The following is a 25,818-nucleotide window of genomic DNA, read 5'->3' as shown; positions in this document are numbered from 1 at the left end:
GTCTTCCTGAAGGTTAGACCAGGAACTAACACAGTGTCACTTCTGCTGAATTTTGTTGGTCAAAGCAGTCATAGTCTCAGACCTGATTTAAGGGGGGGGGGGGGGGATAGATTCTACCTCTTGATGGAGGGAGTGACAAAAAATTCCTAGCCATTTTTAATGTATTCTAAATGTTTATTAAGAGACATCTATTAAAAAGATCTGACAGTCATGTTAACTTTGTCAGTGTATTCTCATTCTTACAGAAAAGTTCTATGGTTAGCTGAATTACATAGGCCAAGAGGAAGAGGGGTAGTATTTAGCCTTCTTACAACTTCCATCAGTTCTCATTCCAAACCCTGGAAAATAAACATATAGCCTAAGTAAAACCAGTACCACACAGATGAAGTTTTAAGAAAAGTACCAGTGTACTAACACCTCCACCCCAGCCCTCCTCCCACAACAGACAGCCTATTGCTGCCGGTCCTTCAGCTCCTCTTCTATTGAAATGCTGGAGCTTCCGCTGCTAAATTATAATTAGAAGGCTACCTGGTAGGCTTAAAAACATAGAATAAAGAGTGAATTCATGGCCTGAGGAGTTGGTGTCACTAAAGTTATGATCCTTCTATCTCAATTGTAGTGTTACCTGCCAAATACATTTGGACAAGAAATTATTTTTTCCGTCCCTTAAGGTGAATTTTTCTCCTCTGTAGTGCTAGAAAAATCACTGGTAAATTCTTATTCATTGCTTCTTCTTTTATAGGTTTCAGCTAGTCGCATTTCCGTTATCAACCTATTCTTTCTTCAGAGACTCCTGTAAAGCAAGCTGTACGTGTTAATTCTTTTGATTAGTTTGCAGATATCTCATACCATAAAAACTACTTTGATGAGAGTTTCAGATTTGGTTTACTCTACTTTTATTTAGGAGCACTAGTGAAAATTAGCTGCCATTGAGCCAATTCCAACCCATGATGACCAGATGTGTGCCTAAGTAGAACTGTGCTCCGTGGGGCTTTGTGTCTGACTTTTCAGAAGTGGTTTGCCAGTCCTTTCTTCCAAGGCACCTCTAGGTGGACTCAAACCTCCAACCTTTTGGGGAAATGAGGCCCACAGGTCAACTTCCCCAAGGTCTATGTATTAAGTGCCACCACAGGTAGGTATGAGTTCAGGTCTTCTAACTTGGCTGCCTTCACATAGTTTTATGATAGGTCAAATTTTACTAATTTAACTCTCATTACCAATTTACCTCCAGTTCTTGAAGCACATGTTCCTAGCCCCTAATGAGCTTACTGAAGGAGACATGGGTTGATTCCATTTTTAAAAGATAGATAGATGATAGATAGATTACCATAGGAAAATGAGAAACAAAAAAATGTACTTATATACTCACCACTCTTAACACAACACTTTAATTTTTTTGAAGCCTTTGACCTTGTACATACCTCTTTTTATACAGTTGCCATCACAGTGTACCCCCAGTTTTTCATCCTGCTTTCTCAGACGTTTTGATGGATGGGTATATTCCTAAGTTTCTACATATTATGATGATAATTTTTATTCACTATGTAGTATGTGAATAAAAATTATTATCATAATATGGGTGAAACCCTGGTGGTGTAGTGGCTAAGAGCTACGGCTGCTAAGCAAAAGGTAGGCAGTTTGAATCCACCAGGCTCTCCTTGGAAACCATATGGGGCGGTTCCACTCTGTCCTATAGGGTTGTTATGAGTTGGAATTGACTCGATGGCAGTGGGTTTTTTTTTTTTAATGTAATCTATTCAGATGATCAAAGCAGATCTTTTTTAATTTAATTTTTTTTTTCCGTGTGTAAAAAAAATACATACATTGTAGAAACACTTGGAAATTTGCATCAGTATAAGAAAATAGGAAGAATTTATCTCAAGTAGAGATAATAGTGTTATATTTTCTTCCAGGCTTAAAAAAATCTGTTATAAATATATTTTGTTTATACACACATATGTCATTTTATTGCATACAAAGTTGAAGTAATACAATCAAAAAAATAACTTTCAAACTCATATTTGCATGTCTCCACAAAAAGAAAATTTTGGTAAATTCTCTGCTATCTTGCTTTCCTATTTAAAAACAAAAAATACCCGTGGCTATCAAGTCAATTCCGACTCGTGATGACCCTATAGAACAGAGTAGAACTGCCACATAGGGTTTCCCAGGAGTACCTGGTGAATTTGAACTGCCGACCTTTTGGTTAGCAGCCTGAGCTGTTAAGCACTGCACCACCAGGGCCCCTGCTTGCATATAGGGGTTTCATTGCTGGGATTCTGAGATGTTTCTACATGTAAAGCGACTTCTCACACACTGTGCTGCCTCAGTACAGAATAGCACGCACGTGCCTCCTTCAGCAGGCGTAGTAGGCACTCAGCGCCTCATAAAGCAAGGCGCGGTAATAATGTGGGGAGGTGACTTTCAGCTAAATGCTGAAGCTGGAAGAAACACTGCTATTCCATGCAACTGGTCGCATCTGAATAATGTCCCAGCCTGTCATTTAGGAATGCCACTTGCCTAATGGAGAAGAGTGGGAAGGGTCTATTTATCATCTTGAATGTGTGATGGAAAAGTCATATTACTGTTACCTTGGTGCGTATTTCAGGGTCGCATATTGAACTAGGTATGGAAGCTTAGTTTCCAGTTGGAGTAAATGCTGTATATCCTAGTAAATGCATTTCTCAGGATCAACAATCCTCTGCTTTAATTAACTGTAAAACGGTAGAGTTGGTGGAGGTTAACTGTCTTTTTTGTTCCACAGAGCACTACAGTAAACGTTTTTTAAGATGTGAAATCCTTTAAATGTATAGGAAAGTACAGAAAATAATATATCAGATCCCATGTATCAACTACACAGACCTGATTGATGTTAACGTTGGCCACGTTTGCTTCAGAGCTCTATAAAAGATGGCATTTCCTTGGTGGGACTATCCTCCCTAAGGCAATTTTAGAAAAACCTTTTGAGAGCATATGGTAGAACCTTTCTACGGGGCATGGTAAATCTATGGTTAGGCTACCCTTCCAGCCCCTCTACTCTCGTTCTTGCTCTTGGGATGTCACTGTCAACTGAGCTGAAGCCCCCCTCTAGTGACTACAGAACCCACAGAAAAGAAAATAAGGCACAAGAACAAAAACTAGTTGCTCTGGAGTCAACTCCTCTCATGGTAACCCCATGTGGCCAGAGTAGACTGTGGTCCATAGAGTTTTCAGTGGCTGGTTTTTTGGAAGTAGATCCCCAAGCCCTTCTCCCGTGGCACTTCTGGGTAAGCTCAAAGCAATAACTGCACCGCCCAAGGACTCCCACAAGAACAAAAGGGGAAAAGAAATCAGATGTTGCCCAAAGCTAGTAGAGTAACAAGGGGGGAAAGGGATAGGGATGTGGGCTCAGCTAGACGTTAATTGCACCATCTGTGAGTGTGTCAGAAGCCCTGGTAGACTCAATAGACTGGCTTTTTTTTCATCACATTTAGAGACAAGCTGCTTCCTGAGTTGGATGAATCTTAAGGTTATGGTTGCACGTTTAAAAAGTGAAAACTGAGGCTTTTCCCATTCCCTGCCTCTCTTATGAGTTGTGGGAGTAATTCATGACAATTCAGAATTTGAAACTTGGAGCAGACTCGTTTGATGATTTGTCTTCATCGCATTTGGGAGAAAGATAAGCCTCATCACCAAAGGCCCAATTTTCCAGGAGCCCATCACTTATGTACTGATTACCTACTTCGTGAAGTTTCTAGATCTTTTGCTTTTCCTCCTCCCCACTCTGGCTGGGGTTTGGCCATTTTGCTGCTTGTTAGAACTTCCACCAGCAGGTATGGAGGAGCAAAGAGAACAGCTAAAGCGTTGTTAAGTTTTGCTTCATGATAGTGGTGCTGCAAAGACTTGGTGGGGGAGAATTTTGAACTTTGCCTGCAGTAAGACTTGGAGTTATCTGTTGATTTTGGTTAGGTATGCCCTCCCTGTCCTCCATTAGTACTGATAATGAAGAGTGGACTTGCAGAAAAGCAGGATGGAAGAAGACTGCAAAATGCAGCCGAGAATTGCAGTGAGCCGTGACTTAAACATGGTCCCACAATATGATGCTGTAATGAGAGGGAGGCCGAGTTCACTGAAGTATCAAATTGATGTGCAACCTTTCTTTCCATCCAGTATGGCTCAGGCACGTATGAGAGCAGAGGTTCTCTGTGGGGGTGAGACTGTGCGGTGGGGTAGATTCTAGAATCACCTGGGGCAACTTTTTCAAATTATATGCACCGATGCCTCTGTATGGCAGAGTTGGAGAGGAGATCATGGTGTGCAATTTGGAAAAGTTACTGAGACAATCATCTTACATCCTACCGTGTAAGAGAGCCGGCAGTGACTTTGGGAGGGCCTGAGTAAGAACAACGACAGTAGTTACAGGAACTCGAAAAAGGTGAAAGGAATCAGAATGCTTAAAGCTGAAGGTAAGGGGGCTCCCAAGGTAGTTAAATAACTTTTGTCAGCTATTTATAAGGTTATTTGTGGAATGCTGGCTCCCTCAGATCATTCTCCACACTTCTGCCAGCATGGTCTTCCAACACGCAAAATGGTTATGTGGTACCGCTTCTTGGTTTTTATTAATGCTCCAAGCTCCGTTTCCTCCTCAAATCCCCGAGCCGTCCTTCCCTTTCCTCTTCCGATTTTAATAAGAACCAGTCAATTTGCCACCGACCTTGAAGTACTGAGGAGGTTGTAGTTACAATAAAAAGCTTATAAACGCAAGGTATCATTTGTTGGGGATGGCCTGCAGAGCTCAGAGCTGTACTTCTCATTCTGCAATGATAGGGCAAAATGGCGCGTTTAATTCCGCTCCGTTCCGCATTCCACATCCGTCCAGTCTGCTCACAACTGTGCCTCAGATTGTCTCCCAGTGCTCAGTCACCGTAGCTGCTGCGTTGGTTCAGATTCACATTGGTTTTCTTATCTAGATTACGAGCTCCCTTAACTTGTCTTCATGCCAGGTGTTATTTTTCTTAATAACAACAACAAAAATTAATTAGAAAAACTAATTGGATCGCTTATCAACCCAGTTTGAAATGTTTCTTGGAATCTCATTGTATAGGGATACGGCATTCATGTTCCTGACCTTCACAGTTGGCCCCGGTCTCTTTTCAGCCTCAAACCCTGCCTCTGCTTCTCCTACCCCCACTCCCTTATTCCATTTTCTTCATCCTATCCTGCAGTCCCTGGGTGGCACAAACTGTTAGATGCTTGACTACTAGCCAAAAGATAGGCAGTTCGGACCCACTCAGAGGCATCTCAGAAGACAGGCCTGGCAGTCTGCTTCTGAAAGGTCGCAGCCTTGAAAACCCTATGGAGCCATTCTACTCTGCCCACATGGGGTCACCATGAGTTGAGATCAACTCGACAGCAACTAACCACAACAGTCTGCAGCTACATTAACCTCTTCATCATTTTCCACAAACAACAGTTTCCCACAAACACTTGGCTTTGCACATGCCGCACTCTGACTCTCCATCCCTATCTTCTGTTTTCTTTAGTTGTCGTAGCTGCCATTGAGTCAACTCTGACCCATGGCAACATTATGTATAACAGAATGAAGTGTTTCCCAGTCCTGTGCCATCTTCATGACCATTAATATAAAAACCCTATGGATCACAACATACCAACCATCATATCTTCCTTAAGATCCAGGTAAAACAGCTCCCCTTTGTGAATCCTTAAAGCCCTTCCCACACAGTTTGCCTCAGTCCTCACTTGTGTTCCCACTTCCTTATAGAGCTGTTAAAGTACTTAAACCATTCTATTTATGTCATTTTCCTCTCCTCGGCTGCACTCCATTGGTTCACTTGTTGTGGTTGTTGTTGTTAGGTGCTTTAGAGTCAATTTCGACTCATAGCGACCCCATGTGACAGAGTAGAACTGCCCCAGTGGGTTTCCTAGGCTGTAAACTTTACAGGAGCGCATCGCCAGGTCTTATTCTGTGTTCCCCAGAGATACATCAGTGGCAGTGCCAATATCTGGAAAGGCAGAAAGGAGGGAAAAGACCAGACTAGTAAAATGGAGTGTATGTTTCATGCAGTGGTTTCTTATCCTGACTATATATGTGACAGGATACTCCCCCCCAAATTACAGATTCTTTTATTTTCTTGATAAAGGCTTCTCCCATGCCTGTTTTCTCCTCTTGTGAGTTGAGTGGAACAGTGTAGAAACCTTAGGGATCCTTTTTCAGCTTTCCCATGTCTTTGGCATCAGTTTGAATCCTCCTCATTCCTCAGAGTCAGTCACCTCTAAAGTTGGAGGCACACGTAGCCTCAAGTCTTACAAAATGGAAGAATGAAAGAAAGCAAAAAGAAACACACACAAACAAAACCTGTGTAATTGTTTACTCCACTCATGGAAAGTCTTTCTTCATTTTCCCCTGCCCTGAAAAGGGAATGAGAAATGTTCTCCATCTCTTCTTAGAGAAAGCGTTTATTTTTTTCCCCACGATAATTCCGTGTGTCCTTGGTGCCTATTTGGGGTTGAAATAGAGAAGAAGAGTGAGCACTTGGTCAACAATATTAATGTCTATATATACATTTCTGCTTGTACACTAGACTGTGGGAAAGTGGTATGGTAAGGATGACAGAGTATAATTTGGGGATCAGACAAACACCAATTTTAATTCCATGTTATCATTTACTAGCTCTATGACTTCGACAAAATGAGTCACCTTTCAGAGCCTTGCTTTCCTCATATGTGACATGGGATGACATAAAATAACATATGCAAAATAGCTGTAACAAATAGGTATTTGGGAGATGCGATTTTTCCTATTTATCTTCCTATTCACGGTGCCTGCCACGTAATAGGAATCAATGAGCATTTGTTGAATAAACTTAACATTGCTCTTGTCAGATGCCTCTCCTAGGAAATTTCACTTTTTATAGAAATTATTTAGTTAGTTTGGGGAGAGATTCTTCAAATGATTGCTTGTGTAAATCTGAGTCAAAAGAAGCATGGTGTTATTGGAAGGTATTGGAACTGAGTTCCAAGCTGGGTGACATCAAGGGCCCCTTTGACGTTTCCGTGATTTTTATGGCAAGGTTTACAGGGAAGTAACCCTGTGGGTGAATAGAATAAAGAGTGTATTGACTTGATCATTAAAAACCTATCTATTTATTTTACCTTAAGCCCTACTATTCTTCATCACTGCCTAGGTCCTCTCTTGTACACTAATGTTCTTTCTCCCTAGTTCAACTCTTCCATCTCCCTCTACATTTATAGGAGAGTGGCTCTGAGAGAAAACTCTGCTAGGAGGGAGTAGCTGGTGACTAGTGCTGATCTTAGATTCATCCTTCAGGGCAGAATGACATTTTTTCTGGGCTAGAGAGTGATTTAGGGAATAGCAGAGTAGTATCACTTCTGGGGTGAGAAGAAGCTCCCCCACCAGTATTTGGCAAGGCAGACAGCAGGGGAGTCACCAGAGGTGTGGAAGGGAGGGATGAGTATATCATCTGATGATTTTCAAACCTGTTTACACATCAGAACCACCTAAGGAGCTGTAAATGCATGTTCTCAGGCCCTATCCAGGCATATTGATTCCCTCTTGGGAGCGTAGCCCAGGAGTCCACATTTTTAACAGGCTTCCTGAGTGCATCTGAGGCACCTAGTGCAGCCTCCGATTATGAACCTGTGTGGAGAACCTGGCACAACATGCTATCCTGATGCTCTCTGTGAGTGCTGTTGGGGGCCAGAAATATTGGAACTCTTGATCATTCTTATATGTGATGACCTAAAGTCATACAAAGGGGCTCTGGTGGTGCAATGCTTAAGCCCTCGGCTGCTAACTGAAAGGCCAGTGGTTCAAACTCACCAGCCATTCTGAGGGAGGAAAGACCTGGAGATCTGCTCACCAAAAAGATTACAGCCTAGAGACCCCAATAGGGCACTTCTATTCTGTCCTATACAGTCCCTCTGAGTTGTAATCGACTTGACAGCACACAACAACAACAAAGTCATAAAGAAAGGATTATACATTATTTGCTGGGAAATTTTAAGTGTCTTGAGAAAAGATCTTTCCAAGATCATAATTTCTCCAGGGACATCTTGACTACATTTTTAAACGTGCTTCTCTCCTTATATTATGGGGATGGATTTCACCAGTGCGCATCCTAGACCACTGACATAGGAACTTTGTACTTGCCTTTATAAGTGCAATAAAGTTTCCATCTTGGCATCTCTTGGAGTGGTTTCTCCTCCTTAAGCCACCTGGAAAATGAAAACAAATTCTTCCTTCCGTGCAAATTGCTGATGACAAGTTGGGAGAGCAAGCCGATGGTTCCTGAGAAACTACTTCATTCCTGTTTTTTTCTTTTGGCTTTCCTTGGGGGCTCCAAAGCCTCATCCCTACCATTCTGAGACCTTCCTGGATAAGATCTGGGTTTCGCAGTAGCAACTCTTTCGTTGCATTCTCATTTAAACTGGAGTTTTGGGTGTGGTTAGAAAAAAGAAATGGGAAGAGGAGTTAAACTCACAAAAATAATTCATCTCCTCTAGGTGTTTTTTGTCCATTGCTGAGCTCTTCTCTTTCCACCAACACCTACTTACTTGGATCTTGACTTATTTTGGCAGTTCTCCGTATATGTAATGTGGTTGCCATAGAAATGTTATCCAGCATGCTGTGTGCTGTTTCATCTTCTCTCCATCTCTTCATTTCTCTCCAGTGTGTGCTTTCTCCCTCACATTCTCTCTATCTTTATACACCCACCCAAATCCCTTTGTAATTGAAGACATCAAACATTGCATTTCTCAGAGCTATTTTGCTGCCTCCCCAATCACGTCGAATGTATTTTTAACTTTATATAATCAAAGCAACCTGGTTGTAACTGGAAAAGAGGGAAGGAAATTGACTCAAGTGCTAAATTCCTCTAGGTTATGCTAGGATGCCCAATAATTTGAGGGAATTCAGGCAAGTGTTTATCAAATTAACCTCTCTCTGCTTTCACAGGAATTAAACCTTTGCTGAGTAGTTCAGAGAGACTTATTAACAATACTTTCCTGATTTCCACCTGGACTACTTCTTTGTGTCCTGGTGCTATCTACAAAGGAGAAAGTTCGAACTATCTTAAACTCTTCCCATCCATGAAATATTCACTTTGTGCATTATCTTCATTGACCCATAGGCATTGATGATGATTTTAAACATCCTGGGCTACCAAGAGTTGGCCCAAATGTAGAAAAGATTTTACTGTGAATATGTGAATATTCACCCTCACTTTTTCTTCTGCTCTTCTTATGGTGGAAGAAGGGAGGCAAGAGAGAAGGCATTGTAGTTATGTGTGCCTAACCCTGTGAAGACTGAGGAAAAAGTAATACTCCCCGCCAGCCCACCCAGGATGTTTTCATTTTTCTCAAAAATTGAAAAACACCAGAAAACAAATAACATAGTTTTTCCTTTTGTTTTTCTAGGTTCATATTTAAAGACCTTCTTATCTCCATGTTACAAGCAAAATGAGTTTTATTTTTTCTGTTCCTAAACTAACAAAGTGAATTTGCATTGGTAAACAACATCCAAATATTAACCTTGTGTATATTTTAAGTTTATCCCCAATTATTTTAATTTCTAAACAAACAGTAATCATTTCCAGCAATCCCAATATAGGGATTTTCTTTGTCTTTCTTATGAAATACGTGTTTCATAACCAAACAGAAATTGCTTTTGTTTTACTCATTGATTATATTCACCTGTACCTAGGCTTGCTCTAAGGGCCTAAGACCATGTGGAAAAGATGGGGATTTGAGTAGATTACATGATACTCACAGATAGACATGTGTTTTTATCAAAAAGTGTAGTAGGGAGAACATTAAATGGGGCAAAGTTAGAAAAGGGCCCATGCAGGAGTGAAGTCAGACCCACATTTTGTCTCATTGTTTTTGGAAAAGAGAGATTGTAGGTATACATTCTTTAGAACTTATTATTTTTTAAAAAATAAATAATTGGAGAATTCATCTTCTTCTACTAGGAATCAATACCTGATGCCAGTTGTGTGTATGCATGTGTGTGTGTGAGTGTGTGTGTACATACATTGTAAGCGAGAGTGTATGTGTGTTGTGTGTCTGACACAGAAGGGTTGGGGTGAGTTGGGGTGAGATGGGGTAGAAGATGTTAATGCAGCAGGGAAGGTTTTCAAGTCTCTGTCTCTGTATGTTCCAAACAAATCAATAGGTATTTACTGAATACTTACCACAAGCAAGGCACTAATTTGGATTCTGCAGACGTTAGAACAAGATTTGATTCTTTTGTCTTCCTATCATGGGAACAAGATCCAGAAGTATAAAAAGTTAAATAACACAAGGGAAAAAAACAGGTCAGGTCAACAATAAATGAAACGTTGAAATGTGGATTATTAGCGCTTAGAAATGACAGGAGGAGTGATGAGAGGGGGCTTGGGCAGACAGGAAAGGGTAGAGAGGAAATAAAATTTAATCTGAGTTTGTAAGCATGAGCAAGATTTGGATTACATTCAGTTGAAGAAAATGGAAGCAAAAAAGTGCAAGTCATGTTCAGAGAACAGGGAAGAAGCCATTTGGCTTCAACAAGGATTGATAGAGACGACAACTCCAAATAGGTTATCTGGGGCCAAGATATAGAGGGCCTTGACTGAGAGCAGACTTTTTTACTCCAGTTAGTGGGGAGCCACTGAAGATTTTAGACAAGTAGTGCCATAGTACTAAGAAGTCTTACAGTAAGATTAAGTGGTATTGGTATTCAGTTCAGGATGATATAAGGCAGAGACTCAGGAAGGGCCTGTCGCAGGTATCTGGGTATGAGATGATAAAGGCCTGGTCTAGGACGATGGTTGTGAGAGGAGAAAGAAAGGAACAAATACAAGAATTATTTCACAAAGATAGGAACGTTTTTGGAGACAATTGGACATGGGAAGTTAAGGAAGGAATGATATCAGAGATACCTAGGAGATTTTATGTCTAAAGGAATAAGGATAGTGAATATTTATTTTGTGTACTATGTGCCAGGCACCATTCCAACTGCTTAGGAAATATTAACTCATTTAAAGGTTGGAAAGACAAAGCAAATCCATTTCAGGCACTAAGAGTTTGTAATAGGGGGAAATGTACATGGAAATGGCCAGCAAGAAATGGAAATGGGGTATGAGACAGAGGTCAGGACTACAGGTGTAGAGTTGGAACTCATGCACTTAGAGAAAGAGTTGATGCCATGAGACTGGGTGTCACGCATGGGAGGCGAGGAAAGAACAGAAAACCTGTAGTCAATTTCCTAAACGACTCCAGCAAAACAAAAGCATCAATAAAAGCAGCCAGCAAAGGAGTTAAAGTAGAGGCAGCCAAAGATGGAAGAGAACCAAGATATGTAGCACAGTGGGAACAAGAAAGGAATTCATTTCTAGAGAATGGGGGTGTTCTATGGTGCAAACCTGTGGAGAGGTCAAGAGGGATAAGTATTAAGAATAATATATGTGTTTGATTGCCCAGATCATAAGTATGGTTCTACTTCTCCTACTGAGGGTAATTGATAGTTGATTGTAACTCCAAAGAAATAATATTTTAAGTCCTGAGAGAACTTAGACGTTCTGTGCAAAATCTTAACTGAGCCAAATAAATATCCTAGCTCTTGTTTTCTGTTTCTAACAAGAGCTCCTAAAATATAGTCCTAGACTTTCATAACTGACTTCTTCCCAGAGCATGATCTGGGAATTAATTCCTCGATAAGTCCAGTCAAGCTTACTGCTTTGTGGTTTGTCTCCTGTTTTCTTATGAGGCAAATTAATTACATTTCTTCACTTTTTTGGGTTAGTGCTTGTGAAAGATGACAGATTGAAAGCCCCTAGAGACTGGAGTTCTCTTGTTATTCCATGAATATCTCTCTTGACCAGGAATGTGCCTCCAGTCTTTCTCAGGGCTGTAGAGGGCCCTGTAGGGCTCCTTTTATGATGCTGGCATAAGGGACAATTAAAAGCAATGGATGGGCTGTTAGTTGGTAGTGTAAATAATGATCAAGGAACCAGAATTGGTGACATTCAGATCTGGGTTTGGATTTTAGTTCCTCTTTAGAAAGTTCTGGCTTCTTTGATTTCTTCTCTCCTGACCATTGCTTTAGAATGATTCAGAATTGAATGGGTTCAACTCCCAGTGCCGTTGTCCCTGGGCTTTTATGATAATATTACCTATTATAGCATTGTTGTGAGGATTTACAATAATGTAGAGCTTCCAGAGCAGAGCCTGGCATGTGCTCAATAAATGATAGCATTGTTAAAGTTGCTTTATTGAGTAATCAGACCAGAAATATGGCTTCCAAGCAATTTCAACTTTAGGTTAGAAAGACATGAGACTAATTTACCTTGGGAGGACAGAACTCTAAAACTGTGTTGAAAATGGGGAAAAAAAATGTCAATCAGCTGATTTTGTACATCATGACAAACTACAGTTGACTTTTTGCCTGATTTGATTGGTTTTGGGAAGACAGCTCACAAGACAGCTGGCCTACTCTCCTTTTCATTCATGTTGTAAAGATGAAATTGTAACAGAGAGGGAGAAATCAAAACTGTACTGGATTTATAAAGCTGTGAGAGTAGTGGTCTCATTGTCAAAAGACATAGAGAAACTTGGCTTGGACATGGTCATGTAAAGTTCGATCTGATATCAGGACATTCAGGTACACAGATCCAGTCAGATATATAGAACCAAAGGTCAGGAAAGGTGGGACCATAATGAAGATTTAAGAGGTTTTGATGCAGAAGTGATTGTTAACACTATGGCAATGAATGAATCTCAGAGGCAGAGAGTGTGAGCTCCACACTGAGTCTTGGGGTACCCCCAAATTAGAGAGTTTAAGAGAAAATGGACAGAAAAGGGGAGAGAAAACCATCCTGAGAATCATAAGGAGAACCAAGACATTATCCTACTTTAAGCAACAAAAAAAGGGGAGCTGCTAAAAATTCAGGAGTGTTAACTGTTAGAAGCTGTAAGATGCCAAGGAGGATGATGATGGAGCAAAGACTATTGATTTTATTTTAGGTGACCTTGCTTTGATTATTGATGACCTTGTAAGAGCAGTTTTAGTCAGATGATAGAGGCAGAAGCCAAGATTTCATGGGTTAAGGTGTGAGGCCTGTTAAGAAAATAGGTGCATCAGACGTCAGTTACTTTTTTTTAAAGTTTGCGGTAAAAAGAATTAGAAAATGGAATTACTTTTCAGAGGGGTTGGAAAATGTGTTTGTGACCTGCCCTGGTCAAGAAAGAGTTAACAGTATAAATGCACAGTAATTTCAGAAGCATTAAAGAGCATGTTCCCATGGAAACATCAACCTACAGAGGGAGAAAAAGAGCTAGGATCCCCTGACAAAGAAGGAACAGCAGAGTTCTAGCCCCCACACAGTACAGCAGGGAGAGATGATTACACGTTTCTTTTAGCTTCCCTGGGAAGATTCATGTGGGGTTCATGGTGCTGTCCCCTTGAGGATGAGGAAAGAGGATAATGGGGTTTAAAAAAAAACCACTACTGTCGAGTCGATTCGGACTCATAGTGACCCTATAGGATAGAGTAGAACTGCCCTGTAGAGTTTCCAGGGAGCGCCTGGTGGATTCAAACTGCTGACCTTTTGCTTAGCAGCCGTAGCACTTAACCACTACACCACCAGGTGTTCGGATTAAATAAACTCAGGCCTTCACCTGGTTTGAAATTCTGGCTCAAGGGTCAAGCACATTTTAGGCTATTGGAAAAGGTCAATGGGTGTCTTAGCTAAATAAGCAAAATGAAAAGTTTGATCTTCCCCTGACCTCTCTATTCTAATCTGGTCTGGAAACAGCACCATAAAGCATGGTGATCCTAGAGCAACACTTATAGAAGCTCCAGAAACATAAAATTTGTGTTTGGCGGGTAACTTTGACTAGTACCTTTCCCTTACGCATTACCCTTCAAATTTGTGTGTTCTCCTGATTAGATATACATTTGGTCTCACTGTTTTCAGATCAACAGCCAACTAGTAAGAAATTTCCACTGCCAACTAGTATAAATTTTCTGCTCCTTGCTTTTTAGGGGTGGGTCCTCTTGCTTAACCATATCCCCAGAGACCTATTCTCCACACTCTTCTCTAAGAGCCATACCAACAGACTCCTTATTACTAACTAACCTTCCTGACAGTTCATTTTCTCCTTCCCAGGTTATATTCCACATCTTTTTCATTCTCCTGGTCTTTCCTTGGGCTTAAACCAAACAATCAAACTAGTTGCCGTCAAGTCTATTCCAGCTTATGGTGACCCTACGCGTGCTCTGTAGGGCTTTTAGTGGCTGATTATTTTGGAAGTAGATCACTAGGACTTCTTTCCCTCTACCCTTTTGGTTAGCAATTGAGCATGTTAACTATCTGCACCACCCAGGAACTTCTCTTTGGCCAAGGACCCTAGAAATTGCACTATTCCCTATGTGAAAGGGCTTCATTTACATGGCAGGTGTGGATCATGGGTTACCTGAAAACAGAGGTGTATTCTTGAATGAGTCAACAGCCTCCGTCTCCAACAGCCGTTCTCTCCATCTCACACATGTAGTATGACAGAATTATGAAACACCCGTCTCCCCCAGGTAAAATCTTCACCCAGGCATCTTGAGTCCTCTGTTAAAAACCTCCTGCCCCTGAATATCCTCCCTCTTTTGTCCCCCTTCTTCTCCACATTTACCATAATTGTTCCTAGAAATCTCCAAATGAGTTCTGCCACTGTTACTGAAAGATTAAATCATACTCTCCTCCCTTTTTTCCATGTATAATAATCCTCATAATTTCTATTCCCATTCCCTGTAACTGAAACTATCTCCCTAACTCATCAAATATATGTTTGGGTCTTTTGCCTCCCTTCATTAGAGTTTGTAGAGGAAGTTGTGAAATTAAGCATGTGATAGCTACAGAGGGGATTGGGGTTGTGTGTATGAAGGTATTTCCAATGCATTGATTTTGTTGAGCACCCAAAGTATAAGAGAGAGAGCGTGGAGCGGTTCCAGAAGAGGGAAGAGCAAATTCAGAAAATGGTAAGAGGTCAGTCAATATGGTGAGGAAAGCCTCCTTATTCTTTTCTTTGTTATCATGCCCAGATCACTTTGGGTTCTTGACCAAGGGCTTCTTGGGTATATATGCGCAGGGTTTCTTTTGATAAATCTGAAAGTCCACAGGAAGGAAAAGGCTTCAAGTCAGAGCTGAATGTCCTAGAGAAATCTTTTCCAGTCATTGTTTGGCTAGTTTTGGCATAGCCCCTACGTAGTGTTGCCAGCCCCTGAGCTAAAATGGGTGTCAGAAAAGCAATCCTTCACCTTAAGACTTTTAGTAGGCATAAAGAAAAAATAGCAATATACTCAGCGATCAGCTTACCTTCAACCTGTCTTGGCATTTTATCTGGGAAGATCCCACCGCCTAGTTTTAATAGCCTACACTGGGCTACATTCTAATATATTGAACATCTAATCTGTGGAAGAGGAAAGAAATTTTATTCAACTTTTCTTTTTTTATTTTGGTGAAAATAAAAAAGACGTTTACCTGTGTTTTATTGATTATGAAAAGGCATTTGACTGTGTGGATTGTAACAAATTATGGGTAACATTGAGAAGAATGGGAATTCCAGGACACGTAATTGCACTCATGAGGGACCCATACACAGATCATGAAAGAGGCAGTATTCAAACAGAACGAGGAGATACTGTGTGGTTTAAAGTCAGGGGAGGTATGTGTCAGGGTTGTATACTCTCACCATATTTACTCTGTATGCTGAGCAAATAATCCAAGAAGCTGGGCTATATGAAGAAGAATGGGGCACCAGGATTGGAGGAAAACTCATTAACAACCTAAGGCATGCAGATGACATGACCTTGCTTGCTGAAAGGGAAGAGGACTTGAAGCACTTGCTGATGAAAATCAAAGACTACAGCCTTATGTATGGTTGACACCTCCACAGAAAGAGAACAAAAATCCTCACAAATGGACCAATAAGCAAAAAAAAAACTAGTTTTAGTAACATCATGATAAATGGAGAAAAGACTAAAGTTGTCAAGGATTTCATTTTACTTGGATCCACCATCAACATCCATGGATTCGGCATTCGAGAAATCAAATAATGCCTTGCTTTGGGCAAATCTGCTGCCAAAGACTTCTTTAAAGTGTTAAAAAGCAAGATGTCACTTTAAGAACTAAGGTGCACCTGACCCAAGCCATGGTGTTTTCAATCGCCTCATATGCATGTGAATGCTGGACAATGAATAAGGAAGACTGAAGAAGTGATGCCTTTGAGTTATGGTGTTTGGCAAAGAATATTGAATATACCATGGACTGCCAAAAGAACAAACAAATCCATCTTGGAAGAAGTACAGCCAGACTGCTCCTTAGAAGCAAGGATGATGAGACTTCTGCCTCACATACTTTGGACATGTTATCAGGAGGGATCAGTCCCTGAGGAAGGATGGCACACTTGGTAAAGTAGAAGGTCAGTGAAAAAGAAGAAGACCCCCAATGAGATGGATTAACATAGTGGCCACAACAATGGGCTCAAGCATAACAATGATTATGAGGATGGCACAGGACCAGGAAGTGTTTTGCTCTGTTCTGCAGTAGGGTTTCTATGAGTGGGAACCAACTCAACAGCACCTAACAACAACAAATATACAGCCAAAGATGTACCATTTCAAATTTCTACATGTACAATTCTGTGACATTGACTGTATCTTCAACTTTTGCTACCATTCTTGCTATCCTTTTCCAAATCATTCCACTGCCATTATCTTAAATTCATTGCCACCTAAGCTTCCCATACAACCTCTCAGATTGCCATTGTCAATTTGATCTCATGTAGAAATTTCCTTAAAAGAGCACAATGCTCAAAGCAGGTGTATTTTACTAATTAAGACAAGGTATTTTTTGGTTCAAAGAAGAATTCAGGGGATAGTTTTCATTTAAGGTTTAAAGTTTAAAGACTATCTTAGGGCAGTAGTTTCAGGTATTCATCCAGCCTCAGTGACTCCATAAAGTCTGTATTCCACTAAGAATTTGAAATTCGGTTCTGTACTTTCCTCCTTTTTATTAGGATTCTTCTATAGAATCTTAGTTTTTTTTTTTTTTTTTAAAGAGTGATTTTAACTTAAGTAGAGCATGGAAATATATGCTTAAAAAAAAAAAAGTGCAGTGACAATAGCAATCTCCAGAAGCTTTGCTTGATTCCTTCCCACTGGGGAGTTTTACCTTTCTAACCTCCTCTAGTAACACAGGGGTTTCCCATAGCTCCTTGGCAGGTCTCACCCCTATCAGATGTGATGAAGGGTCATGGGCATTAGGACAGTCAGGAATTCCTTTTCCGTGACTGAGTTTTGTGCACCATTGGCTAAATGAGAAACATCTGCATTGTTCAGCACATTTGATTAATTGGCATCAAAAGGCAGCATCACCAGCTCCCTAAAGAAGAGTTGTGCCATCCCCCTTTGAAGAAATATTAATGAGAATTACATAGTGTTCAAAGCAGGGAGGTTGGTTTGGGGGTCATTTTGAGGAGTCATTTATTCTAGACTAAAATTTAAAATCATGGGAATATGAGCTCATCTTATGTTTTCCTCAGGAAGTGAACTTCATCTTAAAGTAGCATGATTGATTCCCTACCACAAAAAAATCTTCACGGGGTAAACAGTAGCTATAACTAATCATAGTAGAAAAAACAAATGTCCCCAAGCCTTAACAGTTTTGGATACTGTGAGAATGTGATGAAAAATGCTGGACTGGTGCTATTGTGGGAGAGCAGAGATCTAGGAATTAGGGGACCCCGTCTCTGACCTTAACGTGACAAAGAGTAGCAGCATCTACCCAGACTTCAGTGTTTCCAGCTATACACAAGAAAGGTTAGATGACTCAAAAGTCCCGCAAATGCTGACATTCTCTCACTATATAATAATAAGAAGCCCAATAAGGTTTCCAAGGAGCGGCTGGTGGATTCAAACTGTCAACCTTTTGGTTAGCAGCTGAGCTCTTAACCACTGCACCACCAGGGCTGCAATAATAATAACAGGTAATAATAATAACAACAATAGCAGAGGCTAACACATAATTTTCACTATAAGATTAAAAAAAACCAAACCCATTGCCGTTGAGTAGATTCAGACTCATAGCGACCCTACAGGACAGAGTAGAACTGCCCATAGGGTTTCCAAGGAGCGCCTGGTGAATTCAAACAGCCGACCTGTTGGTTAGCAGCTGTGGCTCTTAACCGCTATGCAACCAGTGTTTCCACATTGTATGATAGGTACAGTCTTTTATGTATATTGAATCATTTAATCCTTCCAACAACCCTAAAAAAAAAAAAAATGAGTTAGGTACTAATTATTATTATTATTATTTTGGTGGTAAAGAAACTGAGGCAAAGAAAGGTTAAATAACTTGTAAGGTCACACAGTTAGGAACAGGTAGACCCAAAATTTGAACATAGGTAATCTGACTGCCTTGTCCTGGCTCTTAAACACCACATTACATTGCCTATTTTAGTATGAGTGTGTGTATAATGCATACCACGTTACTTCTCTCTTTGCTTTACTTAGTTTATGTGTTTCTCCTTTATGTTCTCTTTCTACTAAGCATTTTGGGCCGTGGTCTAGGCTTTTTATTCCTTTAAGGTAGGATATCTTACTAATGAAAACAAGCTTCTGGCTTTAATCCCAGATGGGTCCATTGGTAAATCCAGAGGGGAATTGATCCCACTTGGTCAAAGGGTACAGGTGAGAAGATATGAGGCCATCACAGCTGGTGGCAAAGCCACATAGAATGCTTATTGATTTGATAATCGGTCAGAAATAACATCTTTCTGACGAAAGGTTAATGTGCTCTACCTTCTTATATCCAAGCAGAGATTGCTTGGTGACTCCCAACAGCTCTCCTCTGTTTCCTTTCATTTAAGATAAAACTAATTCATGACATTCAGTTGTGAAATGGAATCCGGGTAATAACTCTCTGAAATTTTTCATTGTTAGGCCTGGGGGCTGAGAAGACATTTTCTTTTTAATAGAAGGTGAGTTGAGACATCACCATTTGCCCCTCGGATGAATGCAGTTCAGCTCAAACTGCAAAGGAGCTAAAGCAAATCATCCCCACCGGTAGGAAAGGAAGCATATTACATTTATCTCAGTCAGTCTTCAAGATTCTTTAATGTCTCCTTAATTGAACATCACTAATTTAGAATTTAAATACTTAAGATATATATATATACGTAGACTAGCCCAAATGTGAACCTTTTATGATTCATGAAGACTGGTTTGCAAAATAAATTAATGGTACAAAACACCATTTCAGAGAGGTTTACAAAATAAATTAGTGGTATAAATACCATTTTAGAGAAAATGTTCAACTGACTGGAGGACAAATTATTTCTAACCTCTTTCAAGTAATTATAAATTATTATTATCGTCTACTTTTTAAATCAGTTTTTTCCTGAGCATCTCTAGTAGGTATCATTTTACAGAAAAGAGAAAAAGGACTACTTTTGGCACCTAGGGAAATTGGCATTTCTAATTATTTTATTCAATAACATGGCTTCTTATTTTTGTATATGACATTATCTGTCAAAGGAAACTTTCAGAACTTTTTCAAATTCGTTTTTGTGAAAAAGGCAGCCATTGCTGGCAAGAATGAAGTAATTCATGTGTCTTGAAAAGATCATCTCACAATTTAGGAACTGGTGGATCCAGGATTCGGTAATGTGACTGCAGAGACCCTGGGTAGTATAAATGGTTAATGCGTTCGGGAAGGTTGGAGGTTCAAGCCCACTGAGAGACACTTCAGGTGAAAGAACTGGTGATTTAATTCCAAAAAGTCAGCCATTGAAAACCTTATGGAGGACAGGGGTTGCTATGTGTCAGAATAGACTCGATGGCAGCTGGCGATAGTGCTAGCGGTGGTGGTGGTGTAACAATAGTGTCGTTGCTCATAGACGCTACACTGTGCTGCCTGTTGTAGTGTGGGCAGGTGTGTGCGTAATGGACACTTCATTTCTTCTCATTTAACCTATTTTATCTGTTTCTCCTCTTTATTTTCTTTCTACTAAGCATTTTTGGGCCTTACCTAGGGTTTTTCATTTATTTGAGTGTGGGATATCTTACTAATGAGCAAAGCTCCTGGGTTTGATCCCACATGAACCCATCTTTAAGTCTAGAGGAAATTATTCCCTCTCATGGCCTGCTACATTGACCACACCACACTGGATTGGTCATTTTGAATTCATTTTGATACTTATGGATTTCTAAGTTGCAAACAGACATTACTATTTAGTCTATCCAAGCTATAACACTATCTAATTTTTAAATATATTTTCCTCTTCTCTCTAATACTGAACTCTAGCTAGGTAGCTTTTAAAGTTGAAAAAAAGTTCACTATTTCCAAACTTGTGGGAAATTGTTTCTATCACGTCTAAAGAAAATGGGTATAACAAATAGTAATTTTAAAAAACAGACCAGGGAAGGGATTTTTGAAAGATCTGTGGTTTCGCCATTCAGGTGATGGAGTTCAGTAACATAATAGCCACAGAATTAATCAGAGGAAATAGAGAGCATGTCAAACAACTCTGAAGCTTCCCACATCAGGCAGGTAAGATGGTAGAAAGCAGTGTATTTTTTTTAGACAAAGGAGCCGAAGGCTTTACAAGTGACAAACCAAAGACACAAAGTTGTAGAGTTAAGAGATTTTTAGAGCTAGAAAATTGTAAACAAGGGGCAGGAATTCAAGTCTTCTGCTTGGAATTGTGTCCCTTGATTACTTTGCCTTTAATAGCCGGAGAATGGAAAATGAGAGTTATGAAAAATTACCACCAATTCTTGAGGTGTGGTGATGAGTGGAAAGATTGCTGGGCTGAGTGAGGACACCTGAATGCTGTTCCAAACCTCATGGTTTGATCTTGGTAAAACTATGAAACCCTTCTGGACTTCATCTGAAAATGAAGGGATTGAGTGAGATGAGATATCATATCTCTCTTATTACCATATTCACAGACATGCAATTAAAAAAAAAATCTAGTCCTCTGTAAAAATATGGGGGGCAAACTGAGTATTGTGGTGCCAGGGCTGTTGGTTTGCTGAGAAAATTCTGGCAGAGCTCTTTCAGACACCTTCCAAACAGAGCATACTGCTAAATCATTGCTTTAGGTATCAACATGAGCTCTGTGCAATAGGGTCTCTATGAATGGGAACCAACTCGACAGCACCTAACAACAACAACAAATATACAGCCAAAGATATACCATTTCAAGTTTCTACATGTACAATTCTGTGACATTGATTATATCTTCAAATTGTGCTACCATCCTTGCTATCCTTTTCCAAATTATTCCACCACGATTATCTTAAATTCGTTTCCACCTAAGCTTCCTGTCCAACCTCTTGGATTGCCATTGTCAATTTGATCTCATGTAGAAATTTCTTTAAAACAGCACAATGCTCAAAGCAGGTGTATTTTACTAATTAAGGCAAGCTATTTTTTTTGGTTCAAAGAAGAATTCAGGGGATAGTTTTCATTTAAGGTTTAAAGTTTAAAGATTATCTCAGGGCAGTAGTTTCAGGTGTTCATCCAGCCTCAGGGACTCAATAAAGTCTGTTTCACTGAGAATTTGAAATTCCGTTCTGCATTTTTCCCCCTGTGCCTAAGTGGCACAGCCAAAATCAAAGAGGCACAAGAACATTTTACCTCAACTGGACCACATTAAACCCATTGGAGTCGGGCTTTGGCCATACAAAGCTAATGTGTTGGCTCTGAGCCCATCAGGATTGTAAGGCTCTTTCTCAACAAGGAGTTGAGCAGGAAATGAGGTAGATTTTATTTTATTCAATCTGTATTAGGGATCTGTATAGTCCAAGGCATGCCATGTGACATGAGAGTGCTAAGTTGCACATCTGGGGCTCTGTGAAACCAACTTCACTTCAGTTGGTGATATAATGAAAAGCACATTAAACTGAGAATCAGAGGACTTGAGCTCCAGTTCTGAACAGGCAGGTCACCTTGGGAAAGTTGCATAGTGTCTCAGGAGCTGTTTCCTCCTCTCTCAAATGAGGGTTCTCAATGGATGCCTTCTTAAGTTTTCATCTAGTTCTTGTATTCTGAGATTCTGTGCAATATTAGAACTTCGTGAGATAGGCCTTGAAGTTTCTTGGGGGTCAAACTGTGTCCCAGGGACAAATAAAGCTCTATCTTTCTATCTGTTTTGTCTATCTCTGGAGCCCTGGTGGCACAAACAGTTAAGTGCTTGGCTGCTAACCAAAAGATTAGTGGTTTGAACCCACCCAGCGGCTCTGTGACAGAAGGACCTGGCGATCTGCTTCCGTAAGATTACAGCCAAGAAAACCCTCTGGGGCAGTTCTATTTTATCACATGGTATTGCTAATAAGTCAAAAACGACTCAACAATATCTAACAACAGCATATGTATACATATATATATTCTCTTTCACACACACATATATGTGTATATGTATATATATATGTGTATATGTATATATATGTGTGTGTATATATATATATACCGATCTTTGATGAGGCTTCCAGGAGATTATGGTGTTATGGGCAGAACTCCTGAATTTGGCTGCCATTTGAAGCTAGGCTTTCTGACTGGGTAACTTGAGAATGACATAGTTAGAGAAATGGAGAATAGCTATAGCATCTCTCAATCTTAGTTTTAGTTTAATCCTTTACTCTGGATTTACTCATAGGACCTTTGTGGTTTTAATTAATATTCAAAATTGGTAAAGTACAGCTAAATCCAAAGGTATCCAAAGGTATCCAAAGCTGTACTTCCAAAGGTAACTCTTGGAAAGTTAAAATGAGTAATATGTTCATTTGACTCAGTCTGTCCTCCATATGTGGAATACAGCTTCCAGTCCTTAGATGTATTCCATGGATAATTGGGTCTTGTTAAAATGTAGTTATTGTACTTTTAGTCACTGAGGTCCAAAATGGAGCAAATTTACCTTCAGATACTCATATCATAATATATTCTTTTTCTGAATGTTTTCTGGTACATAACCTTATATTTATTTCACACTTATATAGTTTTTTTTATCCATTATTTCATTTGATCATTACAATGGCCTCATCTGATAGCTTGGTTGTGAAATAGTGTTTGCATTTTAAAGAGGAGACACTGAGGTTCAGGGAGATTATTTGGTGCCAAGGTCACATGGCTACAAGTGACCAATCATATGCCCAATTATTTTTTCACGCTTTGATTACTATGTGATTGTTTTGTTCCACTAATTGAAGGGCATCCTTGCTCAAGGGTTGTGTTTATTTCCAAGTGTCTCACTAACTGTTAAATGTTGATAGGTCACAGGGGATCACTTAGAAAAATACAATGTAAATGATTGGTCTCTATGCTGCTGAAGGAGATGAACTATTTAAGGGATACTTGGGGAAGACTAGTTTGTATATTGTCATAAAATTATAGTAATATTTTTGGTAAGTGTAAAATATGTGAGAAAACCAAACCTGTTGCTGTCGAGTCAATTCCCACTCCTAGAGACCCTATGAGACAGAGTAGAACTACCCCGTATGGTTTCTAAGGAGCACCTGGTGGATTTGAACAGCTGACCTTTTGGTTAGCAGCTGTAGCTCTTAACCACTATGCCACCAGGGTTTCCTTTTTTGATTTTGGTTCTTGGGGAAGACTAGTTTGTATGTTTTCGTAAAATTATATTAATATTTTTGGTAAGTGTAAAATATGTGAGAAATGCTTAGGTAGAACTTACAGAACTGGGGAAGTGTGAACACCTAAGAGAGAGAAAAATTTCTAATGAAAGTCAAAATGAACTAGAGCAAGAATAACTAGAGAAATTCAACTACAAACCAATTACATTGCCCAAGAATGTGGTTTATTTCTGAAAGTTTAAATTTTCCAAACACCGAATTCAATGCTGTCTCCTTCAAAGAGTTCAATCTGAGAGGTTATATACTTATTTCATTCCTCCTGCTTATGACTTAAATTATTTTTGGAACTCCTCTTTTATAATTGCCTTCTGAAATGGACACTTTCTTTTAAACATTAAGGGTGTTTTAGATAAACTCAGAATTATTTAGAGCCATGTCTGTTGAAAAAGGGGGTGCTTAAGCTAGGTAATTTTTTTTTTTTTCGAAAAAGAGATGAGACTAATTTTTTTGTGTGTGTATGTGTGACTCTTAACATTCTCCAAAGACTTCCAGAATTATTTAATTCCAAGCAATGCAGTATTGTTGTAGTAAGAACATATTTTCCAAGTTAATTATGTTGGAGGCTTAAATTCTCGTTTGTTAGTTTAAAATACTTCGCCTTGTGGTTTTGCAATTATATGTCCTAGAAAAAAATTCCATAGGGCTTTGGTTGGAGTATTGGAATTGTTCTAAACTACAGGAGACCTGAATATTATCTTCAAATTAATGATGAGCTTGAGCAAGTGGCACTGAGCTGAGAAATAAGGGTTTGTGCAGGGAATGGAGAAGATGCTGTTTGGAGCATTGAGTTGAATTTTGAGTGCTATACTTTGACCACTCGAAGGCATCCAGAGACAGCAGTCAAGACATAAGGGGAGGGGACTTGAAGCCATGTCATATTATGGCTACCTGGCATTTTAACCTGATGTTGCCTATAAGAGTCAGGGTCGTGTGGTAGAAAGGGTTTAAGACTATTGGTTAAAATGTTAGTTCTACTCTCAATTAGCTGTGTAACATTGGGCAAATACATGAATCTCTCTGGACTTCAGTTTCCTAAATCTGTCAAGTTAAAATTATAGAATTCAATGAGCTAAAGTTTTCTGCAAAGTTTAAAATTGATTTTACACATGATCCACACTAAATGTCTTCAAAATACTTCAAAAACTCTCATGTGGAAGAGGGATTAGACTAAGACTGTGTACTATCTAAGGACAAGATAAGGATCAAGAGATTGATTGCAAGGGAGCAGATTTCAGCTTTATGTAAGAAAGAACTGCACAATAGTGAGATGGGCTACCTTGGGAATAGACAGTGCAGTGGTAAGTTCTCCATTAGTGGAAATATTCAAGAAGAGCTGAAAGGAGGACCAATTTTATGATGTAGAGGAGAAATATAAACTGCAAGAAGTGGTGGGCTAGTTGATAGGCTGGTCTGTTTCAGTTCTGAGATTCTTGTACTCTCTACTATTTCAGCGGACATCTCCTGATTGTATTTGTGAAGCTACGCAAGACCAGGGCATTCCAGGCTTAAGAAGCCCAGGCAGCCCTAGACATGACAAGTGGCCCACGAGGATTTGGTTCATGCTGCCTCGGCGTCTTTATAATAGCCAACATCTTCATCCTAGCAACCTTGCTGTTTATCCTGATGTTACGTAAACAAAACAAATCAAAGTCTTCGAATTTCACTGAATGAGAAGACTTAAAAGGGGACCCTTTAAACTGCCTCCTGACGCATTCTTCTTCTTCCCTTCAGTGTATTAGGATCTGGTGTTGGCCACACCCTTGAAGCCCTTTAACGCTCTCTGCAATTATAAGATACCCCTTGTGCTTCTTAGCAAAGGCACATCTCACAAGCAGCATCAGGCCCAAGGCTCGAAAGTAGCATGTCATGTGAACACAGTGCTAATCATTATTGATTCCTTGGGTCATTATGGTAAAGGGACACTAATTACCATCAGCACAGTTGCACTAACACAATTGTGATGAGCATGCCAGTGGAAATTCCCAGTGAGGGAACTGTTCATCAGATCACAGCAGCCAGCAGGGTAATGGGGTGGGCTAGGGGTGTAGGTGTTGAAGAGGAAGACAGTTTCATTGGTCTGAGTCTAGTTACCTCCAGAGTTTCCACTAATTTATGCA

At 39.9% G+C, this 25,818-nt stretch overlaps 1 protein-coding gene across 1 annotated transcript in view; it reads left to right on the top strand.

Annotated features, from left to right (window-relative positions):
• Window positions 1-25,818, top strand: part of GRIN2B (glutamate ionotropic receptor NMDA type subunit 2B) — a 484,741-nt gene that overhangs the window by 330,743 nt on the left and 128,180 nt on the right. The window lies entirely within an intron of this gene.

Source organism: Elephas maximus, chromosome 4, assembly GCF_024166365.1.
Source record: "Elephas maximus indicus isolate mEleMax1 chromosome 4, mEleMax1 primary haplotype, whole genome shotgun sequence".
Classification (NCBI taxonomy): domain Eukaryota; kingdom Metazoa; phylum Chordata; class Mammalia; order Proboscidea; family Elephantidae; genus Elephas; species Elephas maximus.
This window is presented reverse-complemented; position numbering and strand designations above follow the sequence as displayed.